This window comes from Haemaphysalis longicornis, unplaced genomic scaffold (genome assembly GCF_048455015.1).
Source record: "Haemaphysalis longicornis isolate Haplotype H1 unplaced genomic scaffold, Haemaphysalis longicornis Haplotype H1 scaffold_1, whole genome shotgun sequence".
Classification (NCBI taxonomy): Eukaryota; Metazoa; Arthropoda; class Arachnida; order Ixodida; family Ixodidae; genus Haemaphysalis; species Haemaphysalis longicornis.
In genome coordinates this window covers 480,594,375-480,620,883 of record NW_027526203.1, presented here as the reverse complement: position 1 = coordinate 480,620,883, position 26,509 = coordinate 480,594,375, and the positions used below count along the sequence as shown (strand labels likewise).

General features: G+C 50.7%; 1 protein-coding gene across 6 annotated transcripts in view; it reads left to right on the top strand.

Moving 5' to 3' along the window:
• Positions 1–26,509, top strand: part of LOC144156338 (heat shock 70 kDa protein 12A-like) — a 234,669-nt gene that overhangs the window by 118,695 nt on the left and 89,465 nt on the right. The window contains exon 1 of one of the 6 annotated variants that reach the window (XM_077688333.1): positions 513–570. The exons of the other annotated variants lie outside the window; for them this stretch is intronic. The gene's annotated coding sequence lies outside the window, so the exon portion shown is untranslated. Of the gene's footprint in view, positions 1–512; positions 571–26,509 lie in introns of those variants that run through there. 6 annotated transcript variants of the gene reach the window in all.

Sequence of the window (26,509 nt, the reverse complement as noted above, 5' to 3'; positions counted from 1 at the left end):
AGGACCTTTCCTTTCTGCGTGCCGCGGAGGTAGCCTATGGAGAAATTTGTCGAAGAAGTCCTCCGCCACGAGCTAGCACGCCCATGTCGTCCGCGGAAGGGCTGGGTGAACATGCATGTCATGCTTTCATCTCTCAGCGGCGCTCCTCTTTCGGCTACTCGGATCGCACTGGCAAGACCCTCGTCCGGATTCCAGGGGTTTTGAAAGGGCGTCCTTCGCGTGCGTCCACAGGGATCTCTGGTCACTGATACCTCCACGGCCGGCGTTTGCTTTCCCCCGTTTTGTCCAGAGCAGCCGTCGCCCCCTCCGTTATAGCGAAAACGAGCGTACGTCTGCGCGCACCCAGCCTTCACTCCAGCCTCTCGACCCGGGAGTCGAAGGAACCGGAGACGGGCGCGCCTGGAGCGCTGGCCGGCCGAAAGAGAAGGCCGCTGTAACAGGTTTCTCGGCGGCCCCCTCCCCCGCCGTCTTTGCTGCTGCTCGGCGTGCGTGTGGCCGGCCACAGAACGGACTGCGCGCGCTGGTCAGCCACGCTTGAGGATACCGTCCCGACGGCCGCCCTGGTGCACGGTGAGCTCCGAGCGCGGCCCTTGTTTCTCGGCTCCCCTTGACATGATTTCAGGGCGATGCGCAGCTGGTGTCACGCTCGGGATGGCCGGCGCGCGATTACAGAGCTCGGTCGGGCACAAGATTTGCCCTCAACTGTTACTGCCAATTTGTCTGACCGGAGATTGAGACGCGAGTCGAACATGGAGGATTCCGTTTCCACCTTTGGTCAAGACACTCAGAAGGTACAGAACGGCTGAGCTCAGAAGCGCACTATGAAGTTGTGTTCGCTGTAGCGATAACTATTCTATCGTATACTAGTTCCGTGGAACTTCGAGCTGTGTCTGCACTTGCTCGGGCGCGAGCCGCACATCTCACGGTTAGGCAGCAGCACTCTTTGCCTTCAGCTGGAAGGAAGCACGGCCGTTCATCGCAGCGGTCAAGCTTAATTTATTACGCCATCGGATTATATTCTCCTCGAAGTTTAGTGGGAGATTTTACCATGCTCTCTTTATGACCATCTATTTTCCTTCGCTCACCAATGTTCCCATAGCATAGTCAATATACAAAGCTAAGCTGGCAGCCACTGTGACGCAGACTGACGGTGCTGTTTTTACAAATGGCAGCACTCGCTGTTTGAAATTTTCCGTTACCAGTATATCACCCTGGCGGCGTTCGCTGTCTCTCGACGAGGCACCTCTTTCTCGTTCCAAGAGCGCCGCATAAGCAGAGTTTCCTATTATAATGCCCAACTTTTCGGGGCGCGTGCGTGCCCTAATGGACATGTCACGCGCACTCCGAGAGTGTAGCTCGTAAATAGCGATGTAGACAGTTGCCAGTCTCGCGACTACTACCTCTTTGTCGCCACTACGGCCCATTTCCGACTGAAGTTCGCGCCGAAGGCATACCGGGAACGCGACCGGCGCTGCATGCTGGTCCAGCAACTGGGCGGTCCCTGCGGCGGCGCCGCAACTTCGAAATCGTCTCGTATCCGCGCACTTTGCGCAGGTTCTCTTGTGTAAAGACGAATGCCAAAGATGACGGACGCGCATTTTCACTTGCATGACTGGATATCGCCTGCTACAAATGCTCGTTGATAGGAGAGGAGGCGAGATGCACTTATGGGCTCAACCAGTGCCCGGCCGAAAATGCATCGCCGAAAGCGACCGACTTACGGAAGCACCAAGGCAAAACGGATCGCTTCGCACCTTTTTGGCTTGGCTCCAGTAACGGTTAGCCCTTGACGTCGCCTCGTATGCGACGCATTTGCTGCAAAGAAATGTGACGGCCTTCGCTTATTGCGTGTCGAGGTTATGTGGGGTTGACCGGCTAACTGCACCAGTTGGCGAGCGCCCTTTTCGTTTTGTGTCGCGTACATCGCCATGGCTGCTCCGTAGCGCTTCGTTTATGGTAATGTTGCTTGCTTCTACTATTGGTTTCGAGTAGCAGACTGGAAGAGAGGAAATGTGTGTTTACGCGACCGTTATTTCCTGTTGTTGGTACTTGTCCTTGACCTATAGTTATCACTTTTGACAGCTCTTTGTTGTTCCTCTTTGCTATAAGCACTAACTTGTCAGGGTATTTGATGCCGTAGTTGTTATTTCATAACCATCATCTGTCACAACTACCTTTCCTGTTCAGTTTCAAAAGCACTGGCTTTATGCAACAGCGTAAAACAATTCACAAGACGTTTCGCCACCTATGGAACTGGTCGACACTGTATGAAAAATGGCCACGTATTTGATTATCTGAACACAAAAACACTAGTGCGTAAACAGCGGTGGGGCACTAGAAAATTTATGGAATCATGGTTCGTTCACCGTGACCCAAGGGTGTGCAATGTTAATCGTGGCCCCCTACCGGATGTTTATGGTGCGCTTGATGAATAGGTTGTTTCTATTTCTTACTGACCAGTTTGTCACGTATACGATGCCACCCGCATAGGTGGCGCGACTTTTTATGAATTGTTTTACGCTGTCGAGTAGAGCCAGTGTTTTTGAAGCGTAAGAATAATGTCACCTGCCTTTTGGAACATTTTTTCACGTATCCAACTACAGTCAAAACTCGACCTAACGAAACCCAATCTTACGAATTTCCCGACCTAACAAACAAATTCCGATTCCTGCGCAAGTGCCTATACGGCTCAATGCTTTTATGAACTAACGAAATTAATTCAGCGCCATTCCCGATTTAAAGAAGTATTTTTTGTGGAATCAACTGCTTGTAAACTGACAGTTCCGATTTTACGAAGCTCTTGGTTCAACGAAATAATTCGTTCCCCGGGGACTTCGCTAGATCGGGTTTTAACTATACCTTTCTGCAACACACTGCATGGCAACAGAGAAAGACGGAACTAGAATAAAGTGCGGAGGACTGCGCGGTGCCATGACTGAAATTTGTTGTGCGCTCGCACGTATACGGGGTCCACCCACAGCGTCTTGAGTGACAACAGCAGAGCAGTGAAGGGATAAGAAAAAAACAGCCAGTTGCAAAACACAAAACCTCGTATCGCTGGGGCTAATTTCAGCTCGCGCGTGCAGGTATCAGTCAAAAGCTTGTTTGAAATTACCCCTTTTTACCCTAAACCGCTTTCGTTGAACTTGAAGGCAGTTTGTGTCTACAAGAATATTACTGTCAACAATAGCAGCTTCGACACCAATGTTCATGGGAATAGACCTGAATAATTAACTTCGATGCTAATGCACTTAGACGTAATTTTCAGTTCGTCAATTTTGACGTCGAGTCGCAGGGAATCTGGAGTGGCCATAGTTTACACATTTATCACCCGGGGCTTCCAACTGCAACAAGAATTGAAGGCGGGCCAGTTCGTACATAAGTGAGGGATAAAACAGCGCGGGAAACGAGACTACAGAGAGGGCACACAGCCCTGTCTGTGTGCCCTTTCTGTAGTTTCGTTTCCCGCGCTGTTTTATCACTCAGAATTGCAACTCATTACAATTAGAATTAACGTGCAAATAACAGTCCTAGTTCAGTAAAGGAACTGCAAAATTTCGTTTCCGCTCACTTCAAGATTGTAAGGGCGACACTAGTGTCCCTAGATAACGGTGCAGAGTATCGGCAATTGTTCCGTGCCACCGCCGCGATCATTGGTCAGTTCGCATCAAGTGGCATTTGTTTGCACAGCGACGGTTCGCGGGCGCCGCCATTTGTGGTTTACGCGTTGTCTGTCGTCTCGGCGTGTCCTCCCTGCTCTGCGGCCTCGCGCTGCTGACGTCGTTACCAACGCGAATCAAAGAAAGCGCGTGCAGCAGCATTGCAGCAACACAAATGTGTTCGAAAATGCCGTTTTGCTGCATTTTTTGGCAGTGTTGTTAACAAAGGACCCGGTCGAATTTAGCGGTGAGGCCATGGAAGCGGTAATCTCGCAACACTGATAAACACCAAAATGACCGCCGTTGCTGACTTGCGTGCCTTAGTGGCGGTACTCTGGTACCTTATCTACTAAAAATAGGTATGGACCTGCCATGCAGTGGCTCCAGTCAGCGCTGCTGAAATAATGTCGGGAGAGTATCGGTGACAGATATTCAAAGCAAGTAGCCAGACTACGAGTAGCGTCGTTTCCACAAAAGGTTATTTACGAGGCACCCCAAATCTGTCTATCTATCTGTCCATCGCCTATCTAGCACGAATTCACGCGTTGGAAATAACATGGAAAGCCAGATTACTAACCACGCAAGTTCATAAACGTTTCGATGGTGATTTTTCGGCGCCAAACGCGCTTGCAAAGCATAGTTGTTCGGATATGATCAGGTCTCGCAGACGGCTAACTCATGAACATAAATGAGTTCATGAGTTCATGAACTCATGAACTCACATAAATGTGCCTCTATAGGCAAATTTGCGACAATTTGTCTGCGCGAGCACAGCCATGTGTGGGCTGAACGCCTCTGCATGCCTTTAGAGCACATAAGGCGCTACATACACGGATGCGCGCACTCGCACGTTGCTCAGCAAAGCTGGAGCTCAGTGGCTGGTGTTATCCCAAGAAACGATGATTTTGTGTAGAAACCGCGCGCAAATCATCCATAGCTTTGTTTCACCATTTTTACATACAACGGGAGAGCGTTGCATATCTACCTTTCGTACCACTCACTCCATGAGGGCGAGAGCATTCTACGACGGTGTCACCATATCGCGTCAGATGGTGTGCTTTTTTTTTTTTCTAATGAATGCGTTGAAGTCAGTCGCATTGAACTTTTTGCTTTTTTTATACTGTGAGCCTAGTTGGCGCTGTTAGAAAGGTTAATGTGCGCTTGCATGCTCAGCAGAGTAAACTTTACGTGTGGATATAGTGCAGTCCTGTATACACTAAGACCAATCTTCTGTTGTACCGTCTTTCTGAGCTGTCGTGCAATATGCTAAATCGCCACCCAGCCCAATTTCCGGTTCTGTCGGTTAAACGCTACTCGTTCAAATTTCTTTTTTAAAAAGCTCCGATGAACCGGACCGGTCTGTGAGCTGTTCGACACGGCTGCACAGAAAAAATAAAAAAATTGGGCCAAACGCCTGTAATCATTGTCCGGTTTTGCCAGCAGGTAACGTCGGTCACCCCCAGTGCCCCTGTAGCAATTATTCAGACATGGAGCTGTTCCCGGAGGGGCTTGGAGCAGGTTGAAGACCGACTATTGCGTCTAATTCGAGATCCACCTGCTCATGCAGCGTATCAGCAACCTTCAGACGACTGCATTAGGAATAAGAACCCTTGGAAACGTGATTTAAAATATTTGCTAGAAATAGTATTCCGGTGGGGCGTACCTGGACAGTTGGGATTGACCCTTCCGTGACAAATAACTGTCGAGTGCACAAAATTCGAAAGTCAGTCTTCCGAGAGCGCCAGCAGGGAAGGGCGAGCACTCAAATGGGCCTCCAAAGCCCGCGGCCCGCAGATTCTGCCCCTTCCTGGGCGACCACCAGCGTGCACTGACCATTTCACGCACTATTTCGAAAGGAGCGTAAGGGTACGGACTAGTTGGTAATCCGTGATGCGCGCAGCGCAAAAGGGGAGTCACGGGACACGGGCAGGGAAAATAACACCAAACACCGTTTGTCCATTGTCCGTATCCCGCTTAGCGCTGCTAGCAGGATATTTGCCCGAGTCCTTTTAGAAAATCTATCCCGCTTCCCAGTGGTACAAGTATGCACCTGGGACAGCAACGGCATGTTTTGGCGTTGCCATTTTCGGTTACATTGAATTCCTGAAGCGATGAATTTTTCTTCCGCCTCTTGTCTCGTATACAGCAGGCCACAAGACTTATCCAGAAAACCGCTAAGTTCTAACTTCTTATCAGCAAAGAACTTTAGTCGAGTATTATCAGTGTGTCCTTCAGAGTCATTGGATCCGATCCCCGAAACTTGTATCACTGTCGCTGCACGTGTCGTCGCCCGCACTAATTTTTCGGGTCTGTTAGGTACTCGTATAAAAGTAGCATTTGGCGGGAAGGGGCTCTCTGGGCCCCGCAACATTATTTATTTAGATGATGATGATGATGATGATTGTGTGGCTTAACGCACCGACGCTACACAGGCGATGAGGCGCGCCGTAGTGGAGAGCTCCGCATTATTTTGACCACCTGGGGATCATGAAGCGAAAACGGGCGTTTTCGCTTTTCGCCTTCATTTGAAAAGCGGCGGCCGCGGACGGGAATCGATATAGTATAATGAGGAAAGCAAACCCCCCAAGACGCTTAAGGATCTGATAAACATGCCAAGCCAGCAGCTATGGTCTTCCCATAAGGCCATAAACGCCCCACGCCGACATCCAGGCGCAGTTTCCTCTCCAGTATACCTACTAAGAAACTCTATGCATTACACATCACTGCATGCGCAAAAGGACTGCATTGCGCATGCGTGGTGCGCTCCGGCGCAAGCGGTGTTACAGGAGCGGGGCCCCGCTGCGCTCGCCGGGCTCGCTGCGCGGATTGTTCCGGCACCTTACGTTGACGCGCGGAATTCCAAGATGGCTGCCCCCAGTGAGGCGAGCTCGCTACTGCGAACACCGTTTCTTCAGTTGAAACGTGAGCGACGAAACCGCGAAAGCGCTTCCGAATAGGCAAAGATGTCACACACCCCAACGAGGTTTAGAACGGAAGCGAAAACCGTCGACAGAAGCGCGAGCCCACTTCTACGCAGCTCCCAGAAAGACACCCTTGTCTTGGCTATTCGAAAATTGCATGGCTCATTATAAATGATTTAGGGCCATTATATCTTGTCAGCGACTAACTTATATAAAAAATTGGCTCCAATCCACCTGTGAAGGTGGTTGGAAAGCAAAGCTTTAAACGACACCCACAACAATTGCCCATGCTACGTCACTTGAATTCACACACGTGGCTCTACAAAGAGTGAAACGAGAGAGTCTGCCAGCCGTTACTTGGAATTCGCGGGGGCGGAGTCCCGAACTAACTCAGCAGCGTCGGCCACGGCCGCGCTAAAGCGGTGGACGCCGCCGCCGTAGCCCGGCCGTGCGTCGGCAGAAAGAAAACGGAGAGGAGCGTCGTCGGCCACGGCCGGTCTAAAGCGGTGGACGCCGCCGCCGTAACCCGACCGTGCGTCGGCAGAAAGAAAACGGAGAGGAGCGTCTTTCGAAGGGTCAGACCGCGGAACCTAGCCATCCTGATGTGCTGGCTCGGGGCTACACCACTGCGCGACACAAGCGTAGGCACCGAAACAATTCGGCATGTGATCTTAGTGATTCCCATTGATACTTGTTTAGTAAGTTTGAGAATTTCGAGAAAGCTGAGGGAACTTTTATAGTCCCTATTTATCAGGACCAGTTGATCCTTCCGCCTTTTGTAATACCTCTTAAAACACAACCGAATTGGTATTCATCAATTTAGAAAACGGAGTCCCATTCATGGCAAGCAGTGCGCAAAAGGTAGCGTTTATAGTGCCCGATGTCTGTATGTGGTCTCTACTTTTGTTTTCCCGCCCTGCAAATCAATCCTTGAAGTATCTTTGCCGTAGGACCACTTAATTTCGTTTGGTCCGGGTTCCCCAATAGGTGCTGTCGAACCAGTTCATCATCAAGACGAAATACAGTGTACCGCCACACACACGCACACACACACACACACACAAGCACACACAAACACACACAAGCACACAAATTACGCGAGTAAAATATGAACATTGCGGTCGGGTACATTAGCATGCACGAAGACAGGGTTCATGAAAAATTACAGGCATCTGCAAGCACTCATGTTCTAAACATACGAATAGTCGCATCATACAGGAGAACACAGATATCGCGAAATACACGTAAAGCACATGAAATGTAGGGACAACACATACGCGCATGAATACGCGCACACACACACAAAGAAAAACAGAAACCCGGGATCCCTTTATACCATACTGAGGGGGCATGAAGAGCTTCAGATACTTTCATTTTTAAGAGCACGTTTGAAAGACCTATTATTGCGTGAAAGGATGTCTAAAGATACACAAAAATCAGGATTATAAACGCGTTGCACATGGCATACAGGAGACAGCATCTCTGTGGTCGTTACATCAAAGCACAAGTGGAGACGGAGTGCTCGCATTGGCGCCCTTAGCCGAACAGAGCTCACTAGTTTCGGACTGTCGAATTTGGAGTGGATACACTCGAACATAAAAAAATAAATCGCGATTCGTCCGTCTATATCGTAATTCTTCCAGGTTGAGCCGCTTGAGGACGTCGTTGTAAGCGTATTTTACGTGCGGGGTGCAGGGGCGAGAGAAGCCTTTTTTGCACCCTCTCCGAGCGCAAAGATGACGACGCACTCGCACAGTTCCACACTGCCCATGCAAACTCCACTTGTGGGATAACGAGGGTTTTTTTATACAGGGCTAGCGGACACGATCCTCTCGAGATGTTGCACGAGATGGCACCCAGACTTCGAAAAGATGCGCGTGCTAGGTGGTTAACATGAAATGTGAACAGAAGTTCAGAATCCATGGAAACACCCAAGTCACGTATTACGGTTGTTGTTTTTATCATCTGAGAGTCGAGGTGGTACAAAAAGGTTAAAGGAGAATTCTTTCGAGTGTATGTATTTCAGGTCTAGGATTCAGGTCCAGGCAGTTAGTCTTGCTGCTGACATACACATACAGTCTTTGTCAAAATTTTGTGGGCCAAGCCGGAAACGCGCAGGCTGCAAAAAAGTCGATGTACCAGCTTACCTCCGGAGCGAGGCTGACACTTTTTATGCGGGAAATCTAGAGAAAACGCCTTTCTTTCTTGCTGCCTTAAAGGTAAAACCGATCCTTTGAATTCTTTGTGGTCGAGAAGGCTTAGGATTGGCCCAAAAAATTTGACAAAGGGTGTACGCAGCGCGGTGCAAGGAATGAGTTACTTCTACCTATAGTAACTATTTCCGGTAATGAGTAACGTATGTAGTTACTGTTTTAAAAAAATAGGAACGGGTAACACACTCAGTTCCTTTTAAGGCCGAGTAACGAGCAACGGTATCTCGTTACTTCTGGGGCGTAACGTGTACTATTATGAGCAATATGAAAGGGAACACAGGAACGCCTAGAAAACACCCTCAGACCCAGCTATGACTGATATGCAGCGGCCGCCGTCGGAAACAGAGTGGAAAGGGCGACGCTGTTCTTGCAACTGTTCCCATTATCGGTGAAAGGACGTAAGCTGCTGCTTAGTAGAAATGCCAGCGTGGTGGGAGTGCCAACAGTAAGTGGAAGAGCGCCCTCCTTTCCCCCTTTGGTTTTCACAGCGCCATCCGCGTATCGCTCAGAATCTGTTTCGAGGCTGTTTTCCACGCGTTCCTGTGTTCCCTTTCATATTGCTCATAATAGTACAACACCGCTTGAAAGGCCTTGCTTTTATTCTAACCTGGGCATGCGCGTATAGGCACATTGCGCTGGTGAAATCAGCAGCGCCTTTTTCTACATTCTGGTGGTTCGGGGCCTCGTTTCTATTGTGGATGATGCCAGAGAGGATCGCAATTAGCTCACGGCGCTCTGAGACTTGAAGCATGGTGAAGGACGAACTCTCAAAGTTTCAAGGAAGCAGGGATGGAACCACGCGCCCTCAGGAGCCTGATCTAGCGGACGACCCGGAGGAACTTTCTCGGTTTCTCCTTGTGCCTGGTGGTACCCTAGCGGTGTCCTCATGCAGGGTCTACTTTGTTGCAGGGTGCCTACATACTATATCCGGCGCAAAAATAAGCGTCTCGGCAATTGTACTGGACCACAGAGCTCCGTACTATCCGGCGGTGAGCTGCACCATCGTGGATAGCTGAGAAGTGTTCGCTTTTAAGTGCGAATGCACTTTATAAGCGACCCCAAACCATCCACCGCCGGCGGCGGCGGCGGCGGCGGCGTCCGCAGTGCTCCTCTATATTTAAAAAAGAAACATCATCCGGCGCCAGGTTTCGATCCGAGGACTTTGCGGCCGCAGCGCGACGCTCTACCGACCAAGCCACGGACGCGACGGTGATATCAGTGTTAGTGACGCGCCTTATATCTTTAACGCATTCAAACTACGTCGTCAGCGGCGTGCGTTGGCGACTCAGCGGCGTTATAGCGGCTTGATAACTGCGTGGTGTACACGTGATACTACAAACCCGATGGAAGAGATGGAAGAGAAGGCGGCGAGGCGGTGGGCTGCGGGGGCCGAGCGCAAGCGCCGCAAGCGGGCCGACAACCGTGCATTCGCACTTTCACATTCTCCCCCTCGGGGAAATGCGGGGGAATTTTTATTTGTGATGGCTGGGGACAAAGCCACCCGTAATCTACATCCCTTCTCCACTCGAGCCTCCAGTCGAGGAGATCCTTAAAAGCGATTTTCGCGTGTAAAAGCATTGCGGTATCCTCCCCTTAGTGGAGTCGAGGAAGTACATTAAAGGAGCCATGAAGAGAAAATGCAAGTTGGTTTTATTCGAAAGATTTCGTGTTTTATAGTGCCCCCGGCGCTTGTTCGGATACAAACGGTGCTTTATTCACTGAGAAATTAAACAATTTAGGTTAAAATTTTGATTTTCCCGCTCAATCGTGCGTTTTCGTGGTCCCAAATGACATCGCAGGAACCGACCGCTCTGCAGCCTAGAGTACCTTCATTCACGCATCCACCGTACAGGGTAGAGACACGTATACGCTGGCGCCGCCATTTTCGGTTGCTCGCTCGCCGCCGAAGCAAGTCATTGTGTCAAAACCGCGCTAAAATTATCGCCGCAACGAGGTTTACTGAAGAAGTTTGAATCATATTGTCTGTTTCGCGTTGCTAGGTCTCGTGGGAAACGAAAAGAATAACGCGTTGAGTCCGTTGGCCCAATTGCGGCGGCACGGGACCGTTCAAAGGTTGTCTCCACCCTGTACAGCGGTGTTGGCTTGTTCCCGCGTTTCTTTACGTTCCGTAACCTAGATGGCGCCACCATACCGTGGCAAGCGTTTGGTTCGTTTTTGCCCGCATTTAAACCTGGCTTGTTTTTGTTCTGGGAGAAAATATTCGTTCCCTGAAACAGTGCTCGCTCGACAAATGGGGTCACGTAAGACACCGTTGCTTGCGTCAATCGGCCAGTGTCGTCTGAGACAACCCCAAGCCCCGTAGTGCTGTGCAGCTAAACCAAGCATGCTGTGCGCAGTACGAACAGCAGAACGCATCAGTACTTCAATGTTTACATGTGCTTTCGTAACTTCCACTGTTTGTCCCATCATTCTTATTGCTTTGTAAAGAATGTGCCCTAAATTTAAGCGCAAATCGCTCGTTCGTCTAGTTTGTAAGCTCTACCTAATTTGCGTCTGCTTCTGCCAGCCTCCGCCAATCGCAGAGCTTAGCTCATGTGACATCACAGGTTCTGTTGCGGGAAATGAGCTGGTGGGTCGCATGACCATTCCCGTTTTTCCTAATTATGTAGCTTATTTGAGCGAAGTTTACGTTAAAAGTGGTGTCAGTATGATTCTAACGAGACAATCTTTTGAATGAACCAAACTTGTGTTTTCTCTTCATGGCTCCTTTAAGTGGAGGACAGATTCAGAATATGGTCATAGATGTTGCTGGTGGCTTAATAAAAACAGTAATATTGTTGTTACACGCAATTAAAAATTTTCCAAAAAACAGCTGATAAAAGGCAACTCCGTCAGGATCCTTTTTGAAAGCAACAGGAACTAGAAAGAAAATGTTGCCCCTGTTGTCGCATTTGTCGTCGCGAGCCACATCTTCGTAGACAAGGGCAAGAAGAATGGAAATGTTGGTCTATCTTCTTTGCCAGTCCTGAGCATATCCTTTGCAGCACAGCCCTGCTCTCGCAGCAGAAATGTGACGAGCAAAAACAAAAAAAAAATACCGAGCTGCTCTGGAGCACTCCTGCACAGTCTAAAATGAGAAACAAAAGAGGCCAATTGTCAGATGTTATGGCTGCTCCGACAACGGCACGCGACTGCAGCATGTATTAGTATTGAACTGTATGCCATGGACAGTAAAGGACTGGAATTTTGTCGAAGGCTTGCACGGACGCAGCTCGCAGGTTCACCAGTTGCCCCCTCTGCCGGGGAGGCACGGACGGAGGAACGCCGCGTCTTTTTTTTTTTTTTTTTCTTCTTCTTCTTTTCGCGGGCAGTTGAAAGCGAGATGACGATGGGAGGAAAGCCGGCATTACGGCGGCGGCGGCGCCTGTATACGTGGCCGATATTCGGCCGCGAGGAGAAGAAGCTAAGCGCATCGTCACGCAGCGCCGATCTCGCTGCGACTTGCCCGGTGCTCGCTTTCAAAGGCTCGTGACTGCGCGGCCGCAATCAGGCCGGCTTTCCCACGCTCCCATGTCTCGTACAGCTGAATCACGAAATATGCTGATCACCGCGGCCAGCGCCGCAACTCTCGCCTGCATGCGCTCGGCCGGCCAGAGGATCGAAGCTTCGCAGCGGAGCTTTGGGACGTGCCCGGAGTAACAAAAGTCGAGGGGCCGGCCGCCTGCTGCTCTTGGAAAGCTGCACACGTCAGACTCGTGCTGCGCCGAGCGCGCCGCTCTTTCGGGAACGCCGAAGCTGTTCGGCGCGGTGGGCTAAAGTTTCGCTGTAGTATGTTACATAAAAATAAACGGGGTAGCGCCCCCGGTGCGCCGTTTATTGCAGAGTGCGCCCGATAAACAAATTGATAAGAATAACTCACCTGTCGCGGCCTCAGCAACTCACGCGCGAGACACGTTCTGGTCCATCCGCATAGCGCAAGCGCCCCTGCTTACCTGCATGCTCTTGTTGTCTAAGTACAGAGCAAGCTCGGTCCCGACAGCGCGCCGCAACTCCCCGCTTTCTACCACCGTATATGCCTGGCTCCAGCCATACGTCACGCACTTACCTCAACTGCACTTCTAGTCTGCCGTGGCAATACCACCACGAAAAAGCCATCCCTTCAGCATTAATTCTCACCGTACCTAAATCCGGTTCCAGTGTGGGAGAACAGACGCGAGGCTGCCTAATTTTCCCTAATAATCAGAGTGATCCGTCAATTATTATTTTATTAGAGTGTCCAGACACAATTACCCGGTCTTAGTATTGAGGTACTTTTCCAGTCAACAAAGGGTCGCACCAAATGAAAGGGCCGCAGGCGATAAACACAGAAGCAAAGAAATGCACGTAAGAGATGTAACAGTGTGACGCAATACCATAGAAATATTATGCATCGTGAAGAAATATACTACAACATGAAATGAGAGACTGCGAAGGAAATTTCGACATTAACCTCAGTGCAGTAGTACGGCTGCAAAGGAAAGCTGTACAGCTTTCTCGGAAACTCGCAGCTGAAGCAAAAGCCGCCCTGGTCCAGAGTTCGAACCCCGGACTATCGGGCTGTCGTTCTACCAACTGAGCTAACCAGGAGGCCGGCCGCTTGTAGTGCGAGAGCGAATTGGTGAACAACTCGAGGTGATGGACAGGTGTTAATCGACCAGACAGGTGTTAATCGACCTAAATCTCGCCGAAATGAGGGGCTACACAATGAAAGCAAACAAAGAGGGAATTATAAGCCTATACTCTAAGGGTAAAATATACACCTTACAAAATAACGGACAACAAGCACGTTGATATGAAGGCAATACGCTTACGTAAACACACAAAATAAACATCTGACAATATACAGAAACCTAACCCAGTTAGTATATTGTTTGGGCATACAAGTACCGTCCTTATGACAGTGACCACCGATAGGAAACGTGCAACCTTTCTGCAAGCGCATCGAACTGGGGGTTATTACCTTAACGTCTGACGGGGGCATTCACCCCGCATGTTAGATCTCTCCAGCAGCGAGCTCTTGGGCACTTGGGCAGAATTAGCAGCAAGAGCAGATAATTCGCAGCTCTGGGTCCTTCGTGAAACTCGGTGCAGAACTGTATATCGTCCCATTCTGGAATATTCTTCGGTTGTTAGGAATGGCACATGAAAATCAAACAGCGCGGCTACTCGCAATTTAAATTTAGGGGCGTAGTCTGGCAAAAAATGTTCGCCGCGGCGGTGCAACTTTTCCTTGCTACCGCGCTGAGATTTTTTCGTTGTAGTGTCTATACTCGGTTACAACTTAAAAACGGCAACGGAAGTTGCTGCTGCACCTCATCACCGCAGCCGGATCTTACTCCGCGCGGCGCAAGTAGTGCGTCACTGGGAATATTTTGAGCATGGCACGAGTCGATTCCGTGATTTTTCTGACTTGATATGATTAAAAACAACTCCAGTTACGACATACAAACTACGCGAGAAGAGGCAGACAACATCAAGATTCAGAGCATTTCCTTCCAAAACGCGCGCGCCCGTTGAAATCCGGGTCCGTCGCTTTGGCGTAGTGATACCCCACATGAGCTGGTGCCGTTCTTTAACTTGTTCCCGAGTGTAATAGCGGTGCTGCACCCGAGGCAGAGTGCTTTATCGCCAAGAAATGATTCTCTCTGCACCGAAGTCATCCGAGAAACTCCACGGACTACCCGCCGCGGTGGCTCAGTGGCTTAGGCGTTGCGCTGCTGAGCACGAGGTCGCGGGTTTGATTCCCGGCTGCGGCGGCCGCTTTTCTGATGGAGGCGAAAAGCAAAAACGCCCGTGTGTACGAGATTTCGGCGCACGATAAAGATCCCCAGGTGGTCGAAATTAATCCGGAGCCCTCCACTACGGCGCGCCTCATCGCCTGCGTTGCGTCGGCGCGTTAAACCCCACAATCAATCAATCAATCAACTCCACGGACTGCTAGCTGCTAGGAGGGAGCAGACGTCCGGGCAGCTGAGGGTTTTTAGACGGTATTTTGATCGACATTAAAGTATTTTCCACTGAACCTGAGGCCGTGGAAGATCCAACACTTGAGTAACAGAGCTATTTGGGAGGGGCGATGAAGTTTGTGCAGCGCTCACGCACAACCTCAGCTAAGCATATATGCGTGGTTTTGACAGTCTACTACGAATCAAACAGGGCTGCAAAGACGCTTCGTTACGGTGGCCCAGAGAGAGTTCAGTCGGCAATAAATGAACAGATTGAGTGTGTTAGCGCCAATGTAACTTTTTAATACCTAGTTGCGAGAATTCGTAATTAATTGCGGGACATAGCGGGCGTTTGATGGATACGGCACATTTAACGGAGAACTTCTAAGCTAGCCGTGCATCTACTCTTCACGGTAACCAGAAATTGGAAAGACCCCACCACGTGAGCAGTGCACTCAAAGGCTTCAGACGTAAGTACATGCACCGGCCACCCGTCAATTGATCATCACCGACTCTCGCTCACAAGCACGTTGGCTCTTTCTATAGTGTACTAGAATAGGTAAACTCTAGCTCATCCGTATACGCGCATAGCGACTGCTAAAACGTATGCCTGCACTCTTGCGTCATTCCTAACAAACATCTTACAGGAATTTGTTCTTAAAAATGGTCAGCAAGTGTCGCTATAGGCCGTTTACACATGGCCTCCGAGATCACCCCACGCGCGTTTTAACGCGCGGGGGGTGATGATCTCAACTGCCGCCACTCACCAGCATAGTGGAGGAAACGCAACTTAGGCACCAGCAACGCCTTGACCTAACACCGCAAGGCCAAGCACTCAGACGATGGGATCTGCAAAACAGCGAAGTCGACCCCACGCTTATACCCCCTTCAATCCCACCGTGGGATCGTCGAACAACCTGTACCGTGCGCCGGAAACCAATCCCAAGACGAAACACGGCTGTACGGGAACGATATATACACAAACTTAAGCAAGACAAAGGCCCTGATAAATGGGACATCTTCACAGATGCCTCACTTGACGGTGCGCAAGCGGCCATTGCCTGGGTATGCCCTGAACACCCCGCCCTCAATGGCCGCCGCCAAATTGCGCACACCTACGGCCTCGCCAAAGAAGCTGAACTCCTTGGAATACTCGGGGCGCTTCAACAACTGCAACGCTCTGCACCAACTAACGTCACCAAGTTCAGACTAATTATGGACTCTCATACAGCGTTATACGAGCTCAACAAGGCCTACACTCACAATGCAACTGCATATCACATCATAGCACTAACACAGACCCTCCAGCAACTAGGCACGGTTGTTCGACTTGCGTGGAAGCCTGGTCACACGGCTGGAGCAGATGGAAATCAGCAAGCCCACGACGCTGCAAGGGAGTGCCTCCTAACCTCTCCTCCCATGATTCCAACCCTCCGCCGGCGCCTACTCCAGTAATGTGGTATTTGCAGCGCCAACGCTTGCAACAAGAAAGCCGTAAGCAGCTCCAAGACATTACCCCTCAGGGCTTCCTGCCTGCTGGAATCCCCCTCAGACGGCAAGAAGAAATTTTTTTATTAACAATTAAGGCCTACGCAAACACGGCATATACCCCAGACGTAACCCGCAAATGGTATAACGGCGCCACTTCCCTCGCATCGGCACCCACGTGTACCTTTTGTGGGCAGGCTACAACGCCCAACCTGTATCATTTAATATGGCACTGTGCGACATTCGACAAGGGCAGAGACGCCCTGCTTGATAAGTGGCCACTGCCATCTGACGCCCACACGCACTTACAGCTACTCCGGAGTAACGCATCCTTACTCGGAGCAATAGGCCGATACGCACTAGAGAGTGGTCTCTGCAAAGCAGTATAGAGCGGGCCTGACCATGTGTTTTTAGATGAGACGCATCTCTTGCTCTGAGGCATGTCCCTCCTGCGACGGCGTAGTCCGGCGTCCGCACGCCAGCTGCGCATGCGCGACTCTCCTCCCGTCTTCTCTCCGACAGCTGTGCGCGCAACGCTCTCACTCCGTCTCATTATCATAAACAACAGCTGTGTGCGCGCGATTCGCTCGCTTCGTTCCGCTCCCGTCGCGCAAGTGTGCGCATGCCCGACTCTCCTGCGTTGTCTCCTCTCCTTGAGGTGCTGTGAATATAAAGCGGGTATCGCGCTGCGGCGGCTCAGTCAGCGCTCGCTCTCGTTCGACTTCGCGTCACTTTGCTTGACGACTGCGTGCTTGGCTTGATTCTTCCGATGAAGACGTGATGGAAGCGACGGTCCCTTCAGCGAGTGGTGTGACAATCCAATACCAGCGTCACTCCAAACGAACCCCCCGATGCGTCGCATCACACCAGGGTTCCCTCGCGGGAAGATGGGCGTAATTTTTTAGGCGGCACCCGAGAACGAAGACGCCCACGAAAGGACCTATGATCCCACAATGAACTTTAGTGGTGTCCCTCTTCATCCCCTCCCCACTTATTTCCTCCCCCCCAAAGGGCTTCGTGCCTCCTTTAAATAAAGCATATTCATTCATTCATTCATTCTCGGAGAACATGGTTTACAGCGAGCAACAGTTAGGCCCGCCTTAGCCAGATGGCGCTAGCGCCGCACTCGCCACTACTGGCCTTTTCCAGTTTCGGTTTCGCCAAAAACTGCCATCGTCCGCTCGAAGTGCGTCGTTGACAAAGAGGTTAGGCACGAAGAAAAGTCATAATTTAAAATTGTGGACGCCGTCGGAGCTCATGTTTGTCATCGCGAAATGGAACAGAACGTTCGCGGAAGCTCTCCAATGTACTGAAACATGTGAAGTCTCCGGTGCGGCACCACCAAGCGTGATTCAGTCGTTCGCTCCAACAGTGCAGTTCTTTCCCCCATGGGCTGGTTTCAGGTTTCATAGGCTGGTTTCAGTTCAGGTTTTTTTCCACCGACTGGGCTAACCCCACTGCGCATGCGCGACACCTTCTGGCAGTGCGTGTCCTTTCTTTCGTCTCCGCCGTAGTATCATAGTCCTCCTCCCCACACTTCCGTTGCCCCTGCGCCATATTCCCAATTCAGGCCAGCCCTCGAATCTTGCTGCCTCAGTAGTACCTTTCGGGTGGCAACGATGACGTATTTTTGCGGACGTTTGATGAGCACGGCTGATAGCGGACGCCTAGCAGCCACGGGGAAATCGAAAAATGAGCCTATAACGCTATCGCCTTAAAAAGAACAAAAGCCGTCGGACAGCTTTATTATGGACGGAAACGCGTGAAGAGGAAACTAGGCGACGAATCCCAATCAAACGCGGTCAAACAACCGTTATGTGGGTTTTTTTTTTTTTTTTTTGAATAAGTAATCCCTGTACGTCGGTGCACAGTGTCTAGTTGGACCACAAGCCCTCACTCATAGCAACACTCCGAAAAAGTGATGCACCCCTCCGTCTAACGATAACGGTGGTTGAACGCGAAGCTCTCTCGTGTTATATTCTTTGGTTGACCTGTCCCACACTGCGAATACCCTCAGCAACTCTCGGGTGTGCACTCCGTAGGTCTAACGTTTGGGTTTGGGGTGTACGGCGCGAATCGCGCGCTGCCTGCTGCTTGGTGTTCAGTGAGCAATTTTTGAGTGGGTGCCAGTTCAACGCGTTAAACCTCAAAATGTGACGTTAGGCCTAATGTCCTAAACCTCAAAATGTGACGTTAGCCCTCACGCACTCTTAAAAAAAGGTTGTGGCATTCACTAACGGAACACTAACGTGTTACTTGTCCCAGCATACACTAGTTACTTAGTAACTGGAGGTATAAATGCAGCACTAGTCAGGGTTACTAACTGAAGCAGGCAGAGCACCACGACCTTCACTAGTAGTCCTAGAGATAACACCCCGTTTGAGCTACATGCGTTTACTAGCTGGCGATGCATAACCTATAGTCATAAGCACGACCTTAATCTAGCGTATACTACTTCCTACACTCAGTTAATTTCCTAACCATGCAGTCGCTAGTGAGACTACGCACCGCACCGTGGGATAGTAAGGTTCGTAAAGAGTTAGTAAATACTGCCGTTACTGACCTGGTATACGACATTTTTTTTTATTAAAAGTGCGTCCTGTGGCTAACAGCCTGCAGCGGGTTAAGGTTCGCCTATACCCTACCCAGAAACATGCACCTACAATTTAACACCCAAAGGCGTTCGCAACGTGCACAAGCTTTACATAAACAATACCGCGGCAAACATGACGTCCACTACGTCGACGCAGGGGAATATCGGTGGCATGGTGCCTTCTCAATCGTCTCTTATGGCCCTTCCAATCAGGCCCAGCGCAACTTCCTAACCATTCGCACCACCAACCCAGCCACGGTGGAAGAGGCGGCAGTAGCGTTAGCGCTAACGCATACAAAGCCGACCCCCTCCACAGTCATCACTGATTCTAAAACGGCAGTCCAAAATTTCGCCTCTGGCTTTATTTCGCCTCAGGCACTCAAAATTCTCCAACACGCCCCCCCCCCCCCCCCCTTCCCTCCAACGTCCCCCGTAGAAATCATCTGGGCCACGGATCTAGAACTCACCATCCGAGCCGGGCCCAGCTCGTTCCCCTACCATGGCACCAGATCCGCTAGAGACCGGATGATCACGTACAATGAAATTACCACCCATTACCGCCTCTCTCGCCGTGTCTATACCCCCGGCACACACAAAACTCACCATCCATCAAGAACACACATGGCGTCTTTTGCAAACAAACCCATTTCCCAATCCCGCCAAATTACACCTAATCCAGCCAGCAGTATACCTTTCACCTAACTGTGCTGCCTGCCAGTTCCTCGGCACCCAATTCAGCACCTTATGTGGGGATGCCCAAGAGATCCATATTCAAAAATAACCACATGTGAGCAGTGGGAGGAGGCGTTGCGCTGCCCAGACCAGGAGGCCCAGAGAGAGAGGAATTTTATTGAAATGAAAATGAAAAAACATAGAAAGGTCGACTGATGGTAGTATATCTGGCCAGCTATTCTGTGTGTGGGAAGGGAAAGCGGAAGAAAGAAGAACGTGGATAGAGGACGAGAGAGATGAAGATGGCAGAGAAATGAATAAATGGCTATGTACAGAAGATGCCTATACCGATACTGTGCATGTGTTAAAGTTCAGCCGGACGGGCCTAAACTACAATATCGCTGAGAGGCCGCTGCTGCGCAGAAATGTCAGCACAGCTTTAAATGCCTTGTGGGAACGCTGCGCGTGTGGCCAAGGTCTTAGCAGTACTTCCTCCGACACCACACGACAGGTCAAACGGGCCAATGATCTTGCTAATTGTTCTCGAGGATGCGCATAGCCTGGACTGTGGCGGAGAACATGCGAAATAGTCTCTGGTACACGGAATGTTTCACAGTCGGGGTCACTCGTAACGCCAATGAGGTGCTTGTAGCGACGGGTAAAGGCTACGCCAAGCCGTAGTCTCTGAAACAGTGTGGCGTGGTTTCGCTGAATACCAGGAGGTAACCGAAACTTGCAGTCGGGTTCCAGACGGTGTAGTCTTCTATGACGATTGTCAGGGTGGGACCAGTTACTCGCCGAGGCGTGGCGGAGAATGGTAGACAGAAGGGCGGTCGTGTCCGTCCTTGCGAACGGCAGACGTACAACATCTGCATTTGCAGAAACCTTCTTTGCCTCCTGGTCAGCCCAATCGTTACCAGCTAGCCCGCAGTGGCCTGGTACCCGCTGAATGGTGATGATATGTCCTTGTTGCAGTGCCAATGAGCATAATTAGAGTACTTCCGCAGCAAGGGCATAATAAGGTCCTTGCTTCATAACTCCGTGAGGACCTGGAGTGCTGGCTTGGAGTCACAAAACAGGGTCCAAGCTTGATGTGATTCACGGGAGACTAAACGAATCGCCTCCCGTATGGCAACCAACTCAGCAGCAGTAGAAGTTGTCTTGCGGTCTGGTGCGAATGCTCGGGTAACGCATAGCCTTGGAATTACCACAGCCGCGGTAGAGGAGGCCCAAGCTTCACTGGTCGCCCGGGCGGCCACGCTCGCCGCCAAAACGGTGGCCACCATCGTCAATTAACTCTGCTCCCAAATAAATGTGTTTCTTCTTCTTCTTCTTCACCTCCCAACATGACGTTAGGCCTATATATGACCGCAAGCGAGAACTCGGCCGGGCTGCTTTGCGCATACAGGCGCATATACGGAGTGTTAAGAATCGGCAACATCAGCTGACTGGACCCCTGGTAAGTTCAGCTGAATTGCGAGATGATCGCTCGGGTACATCAACAAGCTACATTCGTCGACCAGTTAACGCAGCCATTCGGCTGCCATGTTTTCGCCTAATGCAGTAACGCGAAATAGAGTGTGGCAGTGGCGTAGCCGTAAATATATTTCGGGAGGTGTTATACGCTACCTGGAAAAAAAATAAAGGTAAATAGAGACTGCGCCGGACGCCCAAACAGTACATCCCATTTTTCTGCAAGCATAAATTTCGGGGGGTGTTCTGACACCGAAACAACCCCCACCACCTGGCTACAAAAAATCATGCGTAGGGAGTACTGTGGCATGGGAGCCGAAAAGGGGGCAAACGAACTCCGTTGTAATGGATCACCTAAAAGGAAGGAAGCGAGCAGCATCACACCTTTGTGTTTAGCTCGCATAGTTCACGGACTTCCGGCGTGAAGGAATAAACCCGGGAAGCGCTCGGTAAGTGCTCGTATTATGAGAAAAGTGAGACCGTAGATTTTGTAGATTTTCGACGGATTAGTAAATTACAAAATGCTTCGTGTGCTTGAGGGCCGACAGTGCAGGACACTGAGCACCAAACCTTCCAAGGAAACACTTAGCGCACCCCTCTAAACTCTAAAAGCATGCGCGCGTGCCTTTCAACGCAATCAAGAGGCAGTAAAACCATGATGCCGTTTCCCTCGGCGTGTTCCCGTTCGCTCACCTAATACCCGTGCGATATCTCGTGCACCTCATTCCAAGCAGTGATTCCGCAGTGATGCATCTCCACGCCACCCTGCAGCCGTCTTTTCGTGCTGAGCGCCTAGCATCCGCGTTCTCTGTTCTTTCTCAACCCCCCCATTTCCGCATAGAATCAACGCTTTCAGCAGTGCGCAGCCTCTCGTAACGATGCAAGTGTCTGCCAACTTGGTTCCCGTCCTTGTGAGGCGGCGGTGTTGCGTGATGCACGCAGGCTGCAAAGTGAAGAAACCCCTTGTCTCGAAATATGCCTAAAGGGTGTGTGTGACCTTCGGTTCCTGGGAATTTCCGCAGCGCATACTGACATTCCAAGCGAGGCGCATGTGTTTCGTCTTGTTTTTCTCGGTGTGCAAATTGGTGGATCCCCTATACGCAGCCAGAGCCTAGTTCGGCATCCGCACGCTTTCGGACGTGGAGGCACACGCATGCATTTAAATCGACTCTACAGCCCTTGCAGATGAGAGAGAGAGAGAGAGAGAGAGAGAGAGAGAGAGAGAGAGAGAGAGAGAGAGAGAGAGAGAGAGAGAGAGAGAGAGAGAGAGAGAGAGAGAGAGAAATCAACTTTATTGCGATACGTAGTTAGGAGGGGCGGTGACCGGTAGTTGCAGTTTGCCGGTGACCAAGGCAGCCCGTTCCGTCAGACTTGTTTGCATCTGCGGGTCGGAGCTACCCAGCGCCGCCTCCCATTGCTCGGTGGTACAGATTAATGGGAAGGGGTCATTGTTGCATGCCCACATGGTATGGATGATGGTGTCTTTCAAGCCACATGCGGGGCAGTTGGGGGACTGATACAGTGTGGGATGAATTAGGTGCAGTTTGGCGCGACAGGGCAAAGTGTTTGTTTGAATGAGGCGCCATAAGCGTTCTTCAGAGTGAGAGAGGGTAGGATGAGCCGGCGGGAATATGCGGCGGGCGAGGCGGTAATGCTCAGTTATTTCCCGATAGCTAAGCAAGCTGTCTCGGGCTGATCGGGCTCCGTGTAAGGGTACGAGGCTTGGGCCTGCTCGGACAGTGAGTTCTCGAGCTGCTTTGTTGGCTGCCTCGTTGCCCCCCAGCCCTGTATGGGCAGGAGTCCAGATCAGCTCCACGGGGTCGGTAGGGGGATTTTGAACAAGAATTCTGGCAAAGTTTTGAATGGCCGTTTTCGAATCAGAGATGATAATTGTGGGGGTTGGCCGTTGCGTTAGTGCTAGGGCGATTTCCGCCTCCTCCGCCGTTGCCGGACGACGGGTGCGTATTGTGAGGGAGGTGAGGGGTGGGGAGTTGGGGCTGAATATTGCTGTGACAGCGTACGCGTCGTGATGTCTATAGTCTGCTGCGTCTACGTAGAGGGTGCTCGGCTTAATGGGATATTTCTCAGTCAAGGCCCGTGCTCGCTGATCCCTGCGTGCTTTGTTGTGCACTGGGTGCATATTGCGTGGTCTCCCACGCAATATGCACCCAGTGCACAACAAAGAGGGCGGATGCAGAGGTGCGCATGAATGCTTGGAGGAATGGGGACTTTGGGATCAGTGATTAGCGGAGCTCGCAGATTTAATCTATGCATGATCTGTCGACCAGTGGATGTTGTCCATAGGCGCTTAAGCTGATTGAGTTGATGGGCCTCGACTATTTCTTCTGCAGTGTTGTAAACGCCCAGCTGTTCTAATCTGGCAGTGGGAGTGCTGTGGGGTAACTGCAATGCCGTCTTGTATATCCGGCGAATGAGACAATTAATTTTTGCCAACTCTGCTTGAGAGGGATTGAGGTATGTCAGAGAATACGTAATACGGCTTATTACAAACGCCTGTATGAGGCGGGTTCTCTCTGCTTCTTTAAGACCTTTGTTGCGAGCGGAAATTCTGCGTAATATGCCCATGGTTTGAGTTACCTGGGATTTTAATTGAGTTATAAAGCAGGTGGGCGCGCGGTTGCGCTGGAGAGTAAGGCCCAGAATTTTAATGCTAGGCACCTCCAACACTTCCACGTTCCCCACGTGGACTTTTATACTGGGAGGCGTTTTTGAACCCGATTTAGCTGGAAGGAGAAGTAGTTGTGATTTATGTGGGGAGCATTCTAATCCGACCTTGCGAGCTTCGTCAGTGACGATTCGGGCACCCGTTTGTAGGGTGTCTTCGATTTGGCCATCACTGCCCCTTGACGCCCACAGGGTAATATCGTCGGCGTAGATGCTGTGTCGTAAATTGGGAACCTGCGCAAGTTGCCGAGGGATGTTTAGCAGAGCAAGATTGAAAAGAAGTGGTGACAGAACTGCGCCTTGTGGGGTGCCTATAGAGGGAAGAGTTATGGTGCCCGAGGTGATGTCACCAATCTGGATTATTGCCGTTCGAGCCGTTAAGAAGTTTTTGATATAATTTTACGTGCGATGTCCCGGAGCTAGTGATTCCAAGTTGCTAAGTATAGCTAAATGGGATACTCTATCAAATGCTTTAGTGAGGTGTAGTGCGAGTATGGCCGCTGCATCGACCTTTGAAGGGGGGATGATTATGTCATGAAGCAATTGGAGATGCACGTCTTGCGTGGAGAGTCCTGCCCTAAAGCCAATAATGGTGTTGGGAAGTGCACCTGTTTGATCTATGTATTTTATTAATTGTGCGTGAATAATGTTTTCCAGCACTTTGCCCATACACGAAGTTAGAGAAATTGGCCGTAGGTGTTCTAGGCTGAGGGGCTTTCCCGGTTTAGGAATAAGGGATATTTTACCAGTAATGATTATAGTACCGGGTTAGCGTGGTAATTGAGTTGTCATCGAGGTTTCGTAGCATCTTATTGGTCACGCCATCCATACCTGGCGCAGACCCTGGACGGAGACGAGTCAGGGCTGCTCTGACTTCAGCTTCAGTTATATCGAGATCCAACGCGCTATTGTCTGGTCCTCGATAAGGAGGTACGTCCCAATAACCCATTCACAGCCACCCTTGTGCATAGAAACATGCCTGCAGAATGTATGCATTTCGACAGCATAGAAATACCCCACGATATTGTCGTGCTATATCCGCCTAAACGCACTGCTTCCCGAATGTACATACTAAACGTATACAGCAGCCCTCGTGCTCATACACACAATTTCTCTCAGCTCTTCAATCTAGCAAAACAGACAGCGGGTCCCCACCCTCTAGCCATCCTGGGTGACTTCAACGCTCCCCACACGGCGTGGGGTTATACCAGAATTACGCGAAAAGGTCGCCTCCTATGGGAGCTGGCGCAGACCCAACGGCTCACGATTGAGTCCGATCCGTCTATCCCCTCGAGAATTGGAAATAGCGCGCAGAAAGACACTTCCCCGGACTTATCATTCACACACAGAATCAAAAACGCCAAATGGAGTTGCACATCCCACACTTTGGGCAGCCACCATTACATAGTCCAACTAAACATCTCCCTCTCTTCCAACCTGAAACCACGTTTAAGGCAACAATACATCACCAACTGGGATGCGTTTAGACGCACATGCGAGCAAAATACTCCCGCTGAAATCAATACCGCAACACTGGACAGCTGGGTAAACCAAATAGTCGAAACCAAGCGACACCACGACCAACCACTAGACCCGGATATCCCAGCGGAAACTGTGGACGCACACACATGGGCCATACTCCGATACATGCTCGATCCTAAGCAGTCAAAAACGGCACATCACCATCGCCTAACACAAATAATTCAAAACTACCCAGGCACCAATCAAGAACTAATAGAAGAAATCCAAACCCTCTACATAGCGCACGGCTCATCTGAGCCCTTGCAGATGAACCCTGTGTAGCACGCGCGTCCCCCCCCGCCGCGGCCTTTAATTGTGCACAAGTGCCTGGAAGGAGCGGTACATGAGCCCGAATTCGTTGCTCTTTCCGCAGTCCGCGGCAATCGCGCAGTCCTTCTCCGCTGTCACCCTAAAGAGAGCTGCTATACTAGCTGCGATGAATCTCCGTGTGTTTAAGAAATCCCGAAAGGAAACCGCCGCGGCGATGCAGTGGCTGCGTTGGGCTGCTGAACCCAGGGTTCCTTCCTTTGTGTTTCCTTGTGTGGTCCACCCCTTTTATGGAGAGCATGACTCGCTGAGGCACTCCCCAAGCTTCCTGGTTCTAGGCATTTTCATCCTTGCTTCCTTCACTCGCACCCGAAATATATTTTTGTGGACCTCGTATCCACCTCCCCCTTCTTTCTCGCTCTCTTGCGCAATCGATGCAGTTTTCTCAAGAACGTCATAACCAGGTGATTATCGCGGACCTAACACGATTGCACGCAGGAGTATAACCGGGAAACTGCACGCGACAGGTCTAAATCGAAAGGCCCCGAGGTGATAGGAGGCTGTCCATGCACGCAGAAAGTGACGCTCGGGAAAGTGGGGACGGAACACCGAGAGAGAGAGAGAGAGAGAGAGAGAGAGAGAGAGAGAGAGAGAGAGAGAGAGAGAGAGAGAGAGAGAGGAGTAGTCCAATCCTCGTGTTTCGCCTTCGTCGTGGCAACAAAGACGACACGTACCTTTTCGAGGCGATATGAGCCACGCAATGCAGTATGTTTAAAAAAGAATGCACGAAATAGATGAGCGCCCACCATGACGTTTTTCCTCGTCATTTTTATCTCGTTGAAAATCCTCGCCACACCACTTCTCACTCATGGCACGCGAGTAAGTGTGACACGGGCATGCTCGATGAAGCATTCAAAATAAAACGGCGCGGACGCTGGACTTTGAAAACCAAGCGGGCAAAAGAAAAACGAAGGAAACGGGGTCAAGGTCGCGGGTGCCGAGATGGGAGCCCGTGCGAAGTGTGCCTCGCGCAGTCAGAGCCCAGATGAGCGCACCTTCTTCTCGGCGCGTC